At 44.9% G+C, this 14423-nt stretch overlaps 1 protein-coding gene across 3 annotated transcripts in view; it reads right to left on the bottom strand.

The window, feature by feature from the left end:
* Positions 1 to 13278, bottom strand: part of TESK2 (testis associated actin remodelling kinase 2) — a 123164-nt gene extending 109886 nt beyond the window's left edge. For 2 of the 3 annotated variants that reach the window (XM_077825441.1, XM_077825443.1), the window contains exon 1: positions 13064 to 13278. The gene's annotated coding sequence lies outside the window, so the exon portion shown is untranslated. Of the gene's footprint in view, positions 1 to 12335; positions 12431 to 13063 lie in introns of all 3 variants that reach the window. The other variant, XM_077825442.1, reaches the window with a different exon arrangement.
* Between the last annotated feature and the right edge of the window lie 1145 nt (positions 13279 to 14423).

The following is a 14423-nucleotide window of genomic DNA, read 5'->3' as shown; positions in this document are numbered from 1 at the left end:
AAACCTTAAGTTACAAAAAGACACAAAAACAGGAATATACATCCCATTCAGCACAACTTATTTTATCAGCCATTTAAACAAAACAGGTTTCAGAGTAGCAGCCGTGTTACTCTGTATTCGCAAAAAGAAAAGGAGGACTTGTGGCACCTTAGAGACTAACCAATTTATTTGAGCATAAGCTTTCGTAAGCTACAGCTCACTTCATCGGAGCTGTAGCTTTCAAAAGCTTATGCTCAAATAAATTGGTTAGTCTCTAAGGTGCCACAAGTCCTCCTTTTCTTTAAACAAAACAGAATCTAACTAGATTGCTTACTGACTTTTTACAGGAGTTCTGACCTGCATTCCTGCTCTGGTCCAGGCAAAGGCATCACACAGTCAGAGAGAACACTTTGTTCCCCCCCTCCAGCTTTTAAAATATCTTGTCTCCTCATTGGTCATTTTGGTCAAGTGCCAGAGAGGTTATCTTAGCTTCTTATCCCTTTACAGGTGAAAGGGTTTTTCCTCTGGCCAGGAGGGATTTAAAGGTGGTTACCCTTCCCTTTATATTTATGACACAGCACAACGTTAAAATCAGATAAAGGACGATCTTCATTAGCTGTCAGTAGCAGCACCTACATCCTTTATTCAGGTTTCCATACACTACAACTTCAGAGCCAACACCCTTAACCTGTAAAAAGAATGAGGAGTACTTGTGGAATCTTAGAGACTAACAAATTTATTTGGGCATAAGCTTTCATGGGCTAAAACCCACTTCATCAGATTCATGGAGTAGAAAATACAGCAGGAAGATATATATCACACACACACACAGAGAACATGAAAAGATGGGGGTTGCCTTACCAACTCTAATGAGACAAATCAATTAAAGTGTGCTATCCTCAGCAGGAAGAAAAATCACTTTTGTAGTGGTAATCAGTGTGGCCCATTTCAAACAGTTGACAAGAAGGTGAGTAACAGCAGGGGGGGAAATCAGCATGGGGAAACAGTTTTTAGTTTGTGTAATTTAGTTTGTAAATTGTGTACTTTACATGGATGGGTCATTACACAAACTAAAATCTATTTCCCCATGCTAATTCTTCCTCCTACTGTTACTCACACCTTCTTGTCAACTGTTTGAAATGGGCCACCCTGATTACCACTAAAAAAGTGATTTTTCCTCCTGCTGAGGATAGCACACTTTAATTGATTTGTCTCATTAAAGTTGGTAAGGCAACCCCCATCTTTTTATGTTCTCTCTCTCTCTGTATCTTCCTACTTTATTTTCCACTCCATGCATCTGATGGAGTGAGTTTTAGCCCACGAAAGCTTATGCCCAAATAAAGTTGTTAGTCTCTAAGGTGCCACAAGTACTCCTTGTTCTTTTTGCTGATACAGACTAACACAGCTACCACTCTGAGTCCCTCAACCTGTGATAACTTACACAGGTTATGTCTACACTACCGCGATAAGTCGACCTACACTACACAACTCCAGCTATGTGAATAACATAGCTGGAGTCGACATGCCTTAGGTCGAGTTACCACGGGGACTACACCGCAGGGGGTCGACAGGAGAAAATCTCCCGTCAGCTTACCTTACTCTTCTCGTTGGGGGTAGAGTACACGGGTCAACTGGAGAGTGATCTGCAGTCGATTTGGCGGGTCTTTACTAGACCTGCTAAATCGACTGCTGGTGGATCGATCTCAGAGCTTCAATCCCTGCCATAGTGTAGACCTGCCCACAGTTCCACTGAAGTCAACAGAGCAATGACAGTTGAAGATTTAGCCCCAAGTCTATTATAACATCAATGATGTTCCCACTCAAGGTAAAGTTCCAGAGTGGTTTTGGGGTTCTTTTTTCCTTTATTTAAAGCTACATTAATTTACATTCAATTCAAAATACAGAAAATACACTACTGTATGTTTGCCAAGTAGAAAAGGAAAAAACACCAGTAACGGATTTTTTTTTTTTTTTTTTTAAAGAGGACAATGAAGTAATCAGGATGACTCTGGAGCCTATCAAACCAAACTTGCACTGGCAAACTTGACAGGTGGCCTACTTTTTTGTTTAAACCTTTAGGCTCACTAGGTTGTTCATCTTTTCATATTTAACTGCTTATTTACAGCAATTCAGTGTGTCCTTGGAGAATCTGAGTTCATCACAGAGTGAATAGATTTTTAAGGGTAAAGAGAAGGAAAAAAGAGGGGAGCCTGAAGCAGAAAAAACAGGTTTCAGAGTAACAGCCGTATTAGTCTGTATTCGCAAAAAAAAAAGGAGTACTTGTGGCACCTTAGAGACTAACCAATTTATTTGAGCATGAGCTTTCGTGAGCTACAGCTCACTTCATCAGATGCATACCGTGGAAACTGCAGCAGACTTTATATATACACAGAGAATATGAAACAATACCTCCTCCCACCCCACTGTCCTGCTGGTAATAGCTTATCTAAAGTAATCTTCAGGTTAGGCACAAATCCAGGTTTTCTCACCCTCCACCCCCCCACTGTGGCACCTTAGAGACTAACAACTTTATTTGGGCATAAGCTTTCGTGGGCTAAAACTCACTCCATCAGATGCATGGAGTGGAAAATAAAGTAGGAAGATACAGAGAGAGAGAGAGAGAGAACATGAAAAGATGGGGGTTGCCTTACCAACTTTAATGAGACAAATCAATTAAAGTGTGCTATCCTCAGCAGGAGGAAAAATCACTTTAGTGGTAATCAGGGTGGCCCATTTCAAACAGTTGACAAACATTTCAATGACAATTGACAAACATTTCAAACAGTTGACAAACATTTCTCCTGCCCATTTCAAACAGTTGTAGCTCACGAAAGCTCATGCTCAAATAAATTGGTTAGTCTCTAAGGTGCCACAAGTACTCCTTTTTTTTTTGCAGAAAAAACAGTGATCTATATTGAAAAGTGGACAAGTGAAGTCACTAATGAGACAAGGAACAGATGAGGCAGTTGTACTTCTATTTACACAGATGTAGGAGCCCTAAACCTGAAACAGTTACAAATGACAATTTAAAAATAGTCTATTGAGTTTTAAAGAGCATTTCAAAAAAACAGAGGCTCACCAGCTGTCCCTTGGACACACAGCAATATTGTTTATAAGCATGTTTTGTATGCAATGCATGTCTTAGTTCATAGATGTTACTTCAGTGCCAAAATGCCAACAAAACAGATGGTAACCCCTTTTCTGTTCAATAGTGAACTTTATTTTGCAATGCCAAACAACATTCAGGTTACACTCAAGAAAAAGGAAAGAAGCAGTTACAGAATAAAAAAAAATATGTTGCATTGCTCAGGTACCTACCACGTATTTGACTAAGTCCTTGAAAATCAGGGAGAAAGTATTAACAACATTGGCTAGGGATTACTTGATCTCCACAATGCAGGATATGGTGGTGTTCCTATAGAACTCTATAAACACTTTCCTAAGCTGAATTTACCATGCAAATTCCCACAGCATATGCAAGCTGACCACACTTGGGTTCTGTGCTCATTGACTATCATGCTGTGGTGGCCCACTGATATGCAGGAGATCAAGGCTCAATTTTTAACCTCATATTCTTGCTCTGAGAGCTATTAGGGTCTGGAAGTGCTACAGAAGCAGCAGCACGGGCATGACGTCTGGCATCACTGCAACTGATAAAGAACAGCACCGACACCTCTGAAAACCATCCCCCCCGAGCCATAATAAGGATAATGCCCCGACACAATTTCTGAGATAGGTTAAAAATAAATAATAACTCTTAGTGCTCCAACTGAGATCTGAACAAACATTTTGTTGATTTAAAGAAGCACTAGGAAAGTAGATGAAGAGGAAGGTGCTCAAGAACAGCGAACAAGGTGCAGAGGAAATGCAACAGCAACTCATTTATATTTCCTATTCAGACAGAGTCCATCTTTAGAGAAGGACTAGATAAAATAGCACTAGAGGAAGTCACAAAGTTGGGGTATGACTTATTTATGCTGCAGTCCCACCCATAACGTGGTAGGTGCTTTCTCAACAGAGGATTGTCACAGTTCCTACCCCAAAGGGCTTACAACCAAAGCCCCGCTCCTTCAGTGGATTTCACATGAAGTAAGCCCCTGAATTTGCACAAGTTATGTCTACACTGCAATTAGACACCTGCGTCTGGCCCATTCCAGCTGACAGGGGCTCACAGGGCTTGAACTAAGATGCAATTGTGGTGTAGATGTTGAGCTCAAGCTCTGGGGCCCTTGCAGGGTCCTAGAGCCTGAGCTGCAGTCCAAGCCCAAATGTCTACACCAATTAAACAGGCCCTTAGCCCAAGTCAACTCGCATGGGCGTCTAATTGCAGCACATACATACCCACAGAGCTCTTCAGACTTCAGTCAGGCACCACTTGGGCACAGGGGTCCATCCACTGGAGTTCCTCGCAGGCTCAGGGACATGGTTTGTTAAGTTCATAGGTGAAACTGTGTGTGTGTAAAAATAAAAGATACAGGAGAGTACTGTTGTCCCCTATGCTAGCAATCATCAAGCACAACAGATGTGATGTCTGATCAAGCAGGAGAGAAACAGGAAAAAACCCACAAGCAACTGGGTACAAAAAAAAAAAACCTGAAAATTCTGTGAACAAAATCCAACCAGGGGTAAAAGAAAAAAAAAAAAATATCAGTCTCTCACTATGCTTTCCCTATTAGTTTGTTCTTTTAAAAAAAGAACTACACATGCACCATCCTTTATTACTTGAAATCACATGATGAACTTAGTTAGAGAAGGTCTATATAAGTCCCACACTGAAAAATTAAAACCTCAAAAGTTTTACCATCTGGATTCTCAAGTAACCCATTCCTTCATCTTGGCCAGCTAAAGCTAGTCTAATTTCCAGACAGTTACTCAGTGCAAAAAATATCCATGGAAATTGCTAGGGTAGGAATTGTATTAGTCTCATTTTCTCACTAGGTTTGTAGATGCAGCATTAGAAAGAGGAAAAATTTAAGCAGGAAGCATTCCAAACAGGCCTAGTGTCATTTTGGCCAATTATACTAATGATCACATTCTCAATTAAATCATCCAAGGTTTAACTAACTGTCTAGTAAGTCTGACGTACTTTAATTAACCATAGCAAGTAGTAAATTAAAGTGCACTGAACAGAATCCAAAAGAATCCCGTTGCAAAACCAGAGCATTTTTAATATTAACGTTCAGCCTGGAAAACTGTTCAACTGTGCTCAATAGCCTATTAAAACACTGAACATGCTATAAGTGTTTTCTGCTTAACTGCTGGCTTTCAAACTCCTGTCTTTGGTATTCTTATACATTTGGTGAGGGTAGAAATACCCAACCCCAAGTCAGTGTCTTTAGGTATGGAAATATCTACAATATCTGTCTTCCAGAATGCTTCCTTGCCTTGCCCAACCATCTATCATTTTGCTAAAAAAGACACTGTCTAGGTATCTTAAATTATTTTTTTTTAAACTATGTATCAGTTCAAAGTCTTTTGGAAGCCTGAACTGAATTTTTTTTAAATAACTACAACATTTGCCTCCATTGCATTAATTCACCAATTTATTACTGTAGGGTTGCTTACAAAAGATTGCAGAATTTGTTTGTATTTATTTCACTTGAGGTTTGAGTTTACAGACATAAGCTTTTGTTTCAAAAATATCGACAGAAAAGCCCATTATGTCACATCGAGTTATCTCCCAGGGCACTTGCAAGGCAGCTCAAAAGACTAAATAACCCAGTGCTTTGCATTTTATTTCTTTTCAAAGAGATAAAATAGGTCAAGTTTCAGGCCTCCCACCTTGACAGTGTCCCTTTAATGCCTCAAGACACAAAACAAAGTCTCTCCCAAATAAACGGGTTCAGGCCTGTCTCTACTACAAGATTCAGGCAAGTTTAAGCATGTGCACATTTACACACGTCAATCTTAAAAAGACACAATTTCTACTAGAAAATTGACTGCTCTCTCTAACTACACAGCAGCAACCATTAACGACATGTCTATATATTACACACATACAGGACTTGTCGCTCGGCATCTAGCCTGGAAAGGAGAAGATCTGGTAGGTGCCTGTTATTAATTTTAAAATGTTTTCCAAAGAATGAGATGCCCAAGCTTTGACACAAGACTCCCAATTCTAAAACCGTGTTCCTGATCCAACTTCAATCCACAGTGCTACCAGAACATACAAGAAGCAGGTAGCCAAGGGTCACTTAGCAATGTTATCTATAAGGGAAAAAAGCAATCTCTGTACAGGGGGTCAAAATTCACACATCAACTAAGTCAAAAGAAGTGCATTTTGAGGATCTTGGTTCCCTAAATCTATGAGAAGCGGAAGGAGGTAAAGCATAAGAGACCAAAAGAGCTCAGAACCTGGAACTCCAGAATTCTGTTCCCAATGACTCCCTGTGTGACAGTCATTCTCTATGTCTGATTTTCCCAGTATGTAAAATGAAAATAATATTGGCCATCTCACCAGGGGCAGGGGGAAATCAGGCAAAGTTCATACAGCACTGAGGCCTTACCCAACTCCCACTGAAGTCAATGGGAATCTGTAATGGGAAATAGACTGGGCTCTGTGGAACTTTTCTACACTAGGAAGTTACACTGGGCTGGCTGACATGACTTAAAATACATAATGTAGACAAGAGCTGTCACATTTAACCCAAGAGCACTTGTCTACACTGAATGTTATACATCATGTTAGTTAATGCGTTCTAATACAATATAAATTTCCTAGATCAGACAGCCCAAGGATATTTCCTCTCTCATCACCTCAGCTGCCTCCATAGATGACATGGGGATGCACGTCATTCCCATCCACTTCTTGTTTTGCAGCAGAGTCCTTAGCTATGGGAACACAGACACAACTACCTTTGCAAAGATTTAGCAGTGACTTCTTCCCTATGCATCACCACACGCAGCCCAAACATTGGTCCACAATATTAGTGGTCCACATCTGTTAGTAAAGCATAATTAATTGCATGTCAAACCTGGAAATATGGTAGACTTAACATCAAGAACTGAGAATGTTGCTCCAGTGTCACTGAATTTCCATAGGCTGCCCCTGATTGTACAGCTACAGAAGCTTGTATACTGTAGTGGATTCAGCATGAAACTAGAAGCTGGGAGTTCAAGCGTGCTTGCTGAAATGGCACATCCAGTCAGTGGCCATGCAAGGAAGTAACTTAACTGCTGTCTCTTTTCCCCCACCCCCAACTCAGTAAAATGATGATAATATCTACCTTACTCCTTCACACGGGGCTGTGAGAATTAGTTCTATTTTCAAAACACTGTAAAACCACTAAAGTGCAAATATACACAAATGCCACCATTAGCTCTATAGGACATCAGACATTCGGCCCTGATGAACTCAGGATATTGAGCTTTGAAAAAATGCTAAATCCTGGATTTTTAATTTTACATTCATATTATATTTCTCTGATCTTCGTTGTTCCTGAAAGAGCCACTTTCTGACTCTAGTCAATGCTATTATAATGTATGCTTTCCACAAAAAGACCACAAGTTCCTCAGAAGTGACCTGCATTACCCCTGCTCCAGAGACTGTCAGTTGGCTAAACTGCGTGGTAGTTTGTGATGCCAATACACCTCCAAAAGAGGCTGAACTGAAACAAACCTCTCACCTAATTTGTGAATCCAGCCAAGTCTGAATTCAGTAAACGGGACTGACTGGTCCTTAACCCCTTACACAGAACCTGGCATTCAAGCCCAAGTACAATGGTCACAAACATTTTTAAGCATCTAACACCCATTCAGGAAATGTAAATACAACAACAACCCTGAAATACTAAATGCTTTGTCCTTAGTGTTCCTGCCAATAACTTCTAAGGTCCATTTAATTTAAAGGTAACCCCATTAAGGGACTTGGTAACCACCTGCAGTCCCCTAACCTGGTTGTAACAGTTCCACTTTGTAGCATACACAAGACCTTATGCTAAACAGACTAAAGACGGGTATATGATTTGCTTTAGCTTGGTTACAACACATGGTTGCTGTATTTAAATAATCCATTTCAGGCAAGGTACATATCCCTTTTGAGAGGCAGGAAAGGTCTAGAAGGCATAATGACCCGTTTGTCCCTCCCTACACAAAGCAGCATAGATAGTGCAGAGCTCAGAGCAGTACTGAGAGGAATCAGAGTAACAGCCGCGTTAGTCTGTATTCGCAAAAAGAAAAGGAGTACTTGTGGCACCTTAGAGACTAACCAATTTATTTGAGCATGAGCTTTCGTGAGCTACGAAAGCTCATGCTCAAATAAATTGGTTAGTCTCTAAGGTGCCACAAGTACTCCTTTTCTTTTTACTGAGAGGAAGTTGCTTTTGCCTCCTGGATTCTGGAGTTGCTGGGGCTTCCTTAGGCACAGCACAGGTTAGGGTAGCTCTAAATAATGCCCTGGAGGCCAAGACCCCTAATAATCAAGGCCTAGGAATGCACTGGCCATATGCCTTCCCACCCCTTCACTAGGGGCTATCCCCCTCTGCATTTGGAGTATTCTCAGGAAATAGGAAGCAGCTTTCAGATACTTTGCAGCCCCTTCGCATCAGCCAATGCAAATGAGCCATAAGGCATTAAAGAATCCAGCACAACAAAGGCAGGAACAAAAGATAAATAAATGCTGGGAAAGATAAAATGAAGAGATGTACCCGTATGTATCCCTGAGTGTAAAAAGGGCGGAAACACAAGGTCTTTTAGGTTATTCCCATTCATGAGGGATAATCATTTTAACTTTTATTTTTCAATGTACAGAATAGAAACATAAGATTAAAATCTCTCCTAACATTTCAGCCACAGAGAAAATAAGAAGCTGGCTGAAACAGATGATTTTACTTAATGTCACAATAATCATAGAATATCAGGGTTGGAAGGGACCTCAGGAGGTCATCTTGTCCAACCCCCTGCTCAAAGCAGGACCACTCCCCAACTAAATCATCCCAGCCAGGGCTTTGTCAAGCCTGACCTTAAAAACTTCTAAGGAAGGAGATTCCACCACCTCCCTAGGTAACGCATTCCAGTGTTTCACCACCCTCCTAGTGAAAAAGTTTTTCCTAATATCCAACTTAAACCTCCCCCACTGCAACTTGAGACCATTACTCCTCGTTCTGTCATCAGCCACCACTGAGAACAGTCGAGATCCATCTTCTTTGGAACCTCCTTCCAGGTACTTGAAAGCAGCTATCAAATCCCCCCTCATTCTTCTCTTCCGCAGACTAAACAATCCCAGTTCCCTCAGCCTCTCCTCATAACTCATGTGTTCCAGTCCCCTAATCATTTTTGTTGCCCTCCGCTGGACTCTTTCCAATTTTTCCACATCCTTCTTGTAGTGTGGGGCCCAAAAGTGGACACAGTACTGCAGATGAGGCCTCACCAATGTGGAATAGAGGGGAACGATCACGTCCCTCAATCTGCTGGCAATGCCCCTACTTACACATACCAAAATGCCATTGGCCTTTTTGGTAACAAGGGCACACTGTTGACTCATATCCAGCTTCTCGTCCACTGAACCCCTAGGTTCTTTTCTGCAGAACTGCTGCCGAGCCATTCGGTCCCTAGTCTGAGCAGTGCATTGGATTCTTCCGTCCTAAGTGCAGGACTCTGCACTTGTCCTTGTTGAACCTCATCAGATTTCTTTTGGCCCAATCCTCTAAATTGTCTAAGGCTCTCTGTATCCTATCCCTACCCTCCAGCGTATCTACCTCTCCTCCCAGTTTAGAGTCATCTGCAAACTTGCTGATCCTCCAGATCATTAATGAAGATATTGAACAAAACTGGCCCCAGGACCAACCCTTGGGGCACTCCACTTGATACCGGCTGCGAACTAGACATGGAGCCATTGATCACTACCCGTTGAGCCCGACCATCTAGCCAGCTTTCTATCCACCTTTTAGTCCATTCATCCAGCCCATACTTCTTTAACTTGCTGGCAAGAATACTATGGAAGACCGTGTCAAAATCTTTGCTAAAGTCAAGGAATAACACGTCCACTGCTTTCCCCTCATCCACAGAGCCAGTTATTTCATCATAGAAGGCAATTAGATTAGTCAGGCATGACTTGCCGTTGGTGAATCCATGCTGACTGTTCCTGATCACTTTCCTCTCCTCTGAGTGCTTCAGAATTGATTCCTTGAGGACCTGTTCCATGATTTTTCCAGGGACTGAGGTGAGGCTGACTGGCCTGTAGTTCCCCGGATCCTCCTCCTTCCCTTTTTTAAAGATGGGCACTACATTAGCCTTTTTCCAGTTGTCCGGATCTCCCCCAATCACCATGAGTTTTCAAAGATAATGGCCAATGGCTCTGTAATCATATCCGCCAACTCCTTTAGCACTCTCGGATGCAGCGCATCCGGCCCCATTGACTTGTGCTCTTCCAGATTTTCTAAATAGTCCCGAACCACTTCTTTCTCCACAGAGAGCTGGTCACCTCCTCCCCATGCTATGCTCCCCAGTGCAGTAGTCTGGGAGCTGACCTTGTTTGTGAAGACAGAGGCAAAAAAAAAGCATTAAGTACATTAGCTTTTTCCACATCCTCTGTCACTAGGTTGCCTCCCTCATTCAGTAAGGGGCCCACACTTTCCTTGACTTTCTTCTTGTTGCTAACATACCTGAAGAAACCCTTCTTGTTACTCTTAACGTCTCTTGCTAGCTGCAACTCCAAGTGTGATTTGGCCTTCCTGATTTCACTCCTAATGCAGACTTGGCTTTTATATGTCATTTATAAACTCACATAGCTGAAACACATAAAGCATGCCTTCAAAAGCACGCCTTGAAAAGCACAGGCAGTTTTAGTTATTTAGCTTGTGGCTACAGAGATCACAGAAATTCTGCATATCAACTATTTACAACAACTATAAAAACAATAAAGAACATTGTTTATTTAGCATGGTAGGTATGCAATAAAAAAGTCACAGGTCCCTGTGACAAGAAGCTTACAATCTAAATCAGACATAACACAGGGAGGCTAGACAACAGATGGGGATAGTGGGAGGGATACAAGTGACCAATCATGAGATATACTTATTGCTACATATGCAGTTTGGTTAGTTCCTTTTTTATAATATATTAAAATCTGGAGAGAGAATGAAGGCCAGAGCAGAGGTTAGCTTACATAATTTACATTTTCAGAGCTCTACACAAATATTACTGGTTTTCCCCCCAAAAGCATGTCATTTTTGCATTCATTGCAAAACAGTGACCTGTAATAATCAGTTGCATAAAAAGCCACAATTATAAACATACATGTTTCAATGCAGTGGATCTTGTAATAGTAAAACCTTTTCATCATTATTATAAAGGATAATGTTTTAAGTTACAGGCACTGCATACTTTCAATGTTGGTTAATTTCATTTTTTCCATGTGCCTCCCTATATTATACACTGAAGCAAGAAATAGGGATCCTCATTTCTCCCCCATCCCATACCTCAACCCTTCAGAGTAGAAACAGGTGATCCACTGGCACAAGAATGGCTTAGCACAATGAATTTAAAAAGACAGCATACACTTTCCATCAAGTGTTGGACAATGCCACAAAGATCGGCAGTACAAACTAAACGTGTTTTATATGCAGCTGTTTACATGAAGCCAGAACTAGTGCAGGTGGAATTATACAGCAGATGTCTGTGGCCAGGCAGTAAGGGCCAGACAGCAGTCACACACCTTCTATTGATTTAGCAGATTATACAATACACACATTTTCAAGCCAAAAAGACTTAGTACAAATGTCTATGGAACATTCACTGGTATGTCAGACCTTCCCATAAAACACTTTTCTAAAGTTATAAATTCCAGTGCATCCATGTGCAGATTATAAATTTACTGATCCGCAGATTGAGATGCTAGAAATCTGATCTCTGATTATGAAAAATGATTACTACTTCAGAGGATATGTAAAGTTCATTTTTAAAGAATAGTTCATATATTATCCTAAATAATGGTTATAAGTTTCAACCTATTACCATACATAAAATACAAATAAAAGTCTCAGAGAACTCAGGATAAGATACAAAAACAATTCCATCAAACAACAACTGCAATTGTTTCAACTGGCAAGACTCAGTATTCAGCTGAGCACTTAAAAGTTCCACACTAACTGGAATGGCATACACTAAGAATTATCATTTAAATTTAAAAAGCATCTTTTATCTGAAAACCATAAAACAAATATATAAACATACACCTGCATGGCCGAGTCTGTCATTAACAGAAGTTTGGAGACTAACCAATTTATTTGAGCATAAGCTTTCGTGAGCTACAGCTGTAGGGAAAGAACAACAGAAAAGAATACTAACAATGAAACCCGCACCAAGGACGGCTCCGATGAACCCTCCCCCTACCAGAATGACTGGATTTGTGTTCGTACCTTAGTTAGCTCCTTAAGAAGCTTCCACTATAATGCTATGGATTTTAATAGCACCTTTCATCGAAATATCTTGGCGCAAACAGATCCACGTGCACCTGGTTAACCAAGCCCAGTATTATGGCTTTCGGCAGCAGACTACAAAATAACCCGTGGGGACAAGCTGCTCCCCGGGGCCCACTGATTCTCACCCGCCCCCCGAGACAAGCTGCGCTCCCCCATGACAAGCTGCTCCCGCCCAATCCGCCCCCATGACAAGCAAGCTGCTCCCCCCTGCTCCCCCCAATCCGCCCCCATAACAAGCAAGCTGCTCCCCCCAATCCGCCCCCATGACAAGCTGCCCTTCCCCCTGCTCCCCCCCAATCCGCCCCCATGACAAGCAAGCTGCTCCCCCCTGCTCCCCCCCAATCCGCCCCCATAACAAGCAAGCTGCCCTTCCCCCCCCCCGCCCCCATGACAAGCTGCGCTCCCCCCTGCTCCCTCCCAATCCGCCCCCATGTCGAGCTGCGCTCCCCCCTGCTCCCCCCAATCCGCCCCCATGTCAAGCAAGCTGCTCCCCCCAATCCACCCCCATGACAAGCTGCCCTTCCCCCTGCTCCCCCCCAATCTGCCCCCAACCTCCTGCTCCCACGCCGCGTGACAAGCTGTCCCCTCCGGCTGCAAGATCACCCCCCACCCCGGCTCCCCCGGCAGCAGCAGCAGGGACACGAGCGGCAGCTCCCCGCCCTCACCTGCAGCGAGGCCCGGGCGGCAGCGGGGCCCGCGCGCCGGGAGGTCTCTCATCGCCGCGTCCCGCGCCGGCACCCCCGGCCCCTCAGCGCCCCGGGGAGGGTCCGTGGCCCCCGCCGCACGCGAGGGGGGGCCATGTGGGGCGAGCCCCCCCACCAGCAGGGCCCAAGGGGAGGGGCCGCTGCGCTCACGCCTTGACCCCCAGCCTCCACCCCGCCAGCGCCTCGCGTCGGCCCAGCCCCCCTCGCCTCAACGCCACTGCGGGCCCGCCCGCGCCCGAGCCCGAGCCAGCCAGACCCCGACTCAGGGGGCGGCCCCCATCGATGAACGCCCCGGCCACAGCGTCCAATCGGCACCGCTGGATGCTTGATGGACAGGCCCGGCTGGACCAATCAAAGAGTTCCCCCTGATGGTTGGACAAAATTATTTGATTGACAGCCCTCTCGGCCGTCCACAATGAAACGCAACAAAACTCCGGCAGCAGCCGGACCCACTAGGAAGTAAGGGAAGGAGAAGAAAGTGGGAGGGAATGGAGGGGGCGTTGCTAGGGGCGCCTCAAACCGATTGGCCAGCAGTTGAAGGCGGGAGTAAATAAAAGACTGTCCAATGAGAGTGAGACTGACAGTGATTGACAAGTATGAGAGCCAATTAGAAATTATTTCTGAGGTGAGTGGCGTGAAGCTGTCAACAGGGCCCGTGCATCGATGGCGCGGGAGGGAGAGTGGGAGGGGTGAAGGGCGAGAGCCTGGTCCGGAGCTGTGGTGCGAACAGGACCCAGCATGCACTGCGCCGCCCCGTTCTAAGGGCGGGGGGAGGCAGCCAGGCTGTGTCCGGGGGGGGGGAGACAGGGGGAGAGAGAGGGCCTGACCTGCGGGGCGGGGGGGACACAGGGTCTGTGCGGGGGGGGCACAGGGGGAGACAGGGTCTGACCTGCGGGGGGGGGGGGACACAGGGTCTGTGCGGGGGGGGACAGGGGGAGAGAGGGCCTGACCTGCAGGGGGGGGGAACACAGGGTCTGTGCGGGGGGGGCACAGGGGGAGACAGGGTCTGACCTGCGGGGGGGGGGACACAGGGTCTGTGCGGGGGGGGCACAGGGGGAGACAGGGTCTGACCTGCGGGGGGGGGGGGACACAGGGTCTGTGCGGGGGGGGCACAGGGGGAGACAGGGTCTGACCTGCGGGGGGGGGGACACAGGGTCTGTGCGGGGGGGGCACAGGGGGAGACAGGGTCTGACCTGCGGGGGGGGGGGGGGACACAGGGTCTGTGCGGGGGGGGCACAGGGGGAGACAGGGTCTGACCTGCGGGGGGGGGGGACAGGGTCTGTGCGGCGGGGGCACAGGGGGAGACAGGGTCTGACCTGCG

This window comes from Eretmochelys imbricata, chromosome 8 (genome assembly GCF_965152235.1).
Source record: "Eretmochelys imbricata isolate rEreImb1 chromosome 8, rEreImb1.hap1, whole genome shotgun sequence".
Lineage (NCBI taxonomy): Eukaryota > Metazoa > Chordata > Testudines > Cheloniidae > Eretmochelys > Eretmochelys imbricata.
Note: the sequence above shows the minus strand (reverse complement) of the source record. Positions and strands in the feature narration are given on the sequence as shown.